Source organism: Sinocyclocheilus anshuiensis, unplaced genomic scaffold, assembly GCF_001515605.1.
Source record: "Sinocyclocheilus anshuiensis isolate Anshui unplaced genomic scaffold, SAMN03320099.WGS_v1.1 scaffold2984, whole genome shotgun sequence".
Lineage (NCBI taxonomy): Eukaryota > Metazoa > Chordata > Actinopteri > Cypriniformes > Cyprinidae > Sinocyclocheilus > Sinocyclocheilus anshuiensis.
The window spans coordinates 264,409-265,685 of NW_015554330.1; the positions used below are offsets into that span (position 1 = coordinate 264,409).

The window sequence follows — 1,277 nt, forward strand, 5'->3', positions numbered from 1 at the left end:
CTCAGGGCGCAGCTCGTAGGCATGTCTGAGTTCCTCTCTGACACTGTCAGACTCCTCTTTGATGTAGTCCAGCTGTCGTGTTAGGTGGCTGATCTCATTTCTTGACTCATCCAGGTGAGTTTCAAGGGCTTTAATTCTGCCATTCTTGTCTCTGAAGTCGGCCTTTGCCTTTTCCAGTTGTTGTGCGCGTGTTAGCTCCTGCTGGAGATGGGCGGCGTCCCTGTCGCTCAGCTTGAGGGTGGCGATGAGTGTGTGGCTGGAGGCAGTGATCTTGGCTAGTTCTTTGTGACTGTAGCTCTGACTTGGGTCTTGTCTCATAAGGCAGGTGAGTGTGGTTCTCAGTGACTGTGATCCTCTGGTGGGCGTCCTTCTAATTTGTAGTCTCTGTGGGGAAAATTAGTAAGCACACACATTTATGATTCTCACAGGTACATGCCAAAAACAGCAGCAGTAGTCAAATCAGAAGAAGACAGTTGAGAGAGAGAGAGAAGAAGAAGGAGAGAGAAGTTTTGCTCCCAATGTTAGGAAAAATGACAGGGTGGCGACGCTGTTGAGTCGATACACCTAGGGGGTTGGTTGTGCTGTGTTAGCAGGATAAAACTAACTAACCTAAGTATTGAGGAAAACCCTAATTTTCTTTGGAAACAGTTGTGTTGCTTAATATTTTTTGGGACCTATGATATTTTTTTCAGGATTCTTTGATAAATAAAAGGTTCAAAAGAAGGTATTTATTCAAAATAAAAATTGTGTTAAATATACACAACTATAAAAAAAAAAAAAAAAGTTTTGGGTCAGTAAATTTCTTCTTTTTTTTATTTTCCTTTTCTGAAGAGCCAAGATCGTATAACGTCGTCAATGAAGCAGGACGACAGTTCCGCCGCAACAGGCGCCACCTAAGGAAAACAAATCACAAGCACAGAAACATTTGATCCAGCAGATGAGACCCATGATGATACATACTCTCACATCCCAGAGGCACATGAAGAGACAGATCATTCTGTACAGTGTGTGCCAGAGCAATCTTTACATAATAGCAGCACCACAACCACCAGGAGTAGTCGGGTTGTGAAAGTTCCTGTGAGGTTTCAGGACTACTATATGAACTGACTATATATTTGCCTAGTAATTAAGGTTAGGCATGCTTAAGCTTTGAACTGCTTATTGGACAAGATGTTTGCTATAAATAAGAAAGAAAATGTCCCTGTTACGAGGACTTTAAGATCTATAGTCAGTGTTCATATACAGGTGCATCTCAATAAATTAGAATGTCGTGGAAA

The 1,277-nt window shown here is 42.0% G+C and overlaps 1 pseudogene; it reads right to left on the reverse strand.

The window, feature by feature from the left end:
* LOC107671377 (uncharacterized) overlaps window positions 1-318 on the reverse strand; it is a 1,720-nt pseudogene extending 1,402 nt beyond the window's left edge.
* Between the last annotated feature and the right edge of the window lie 959 nt (window positions 319-1,277).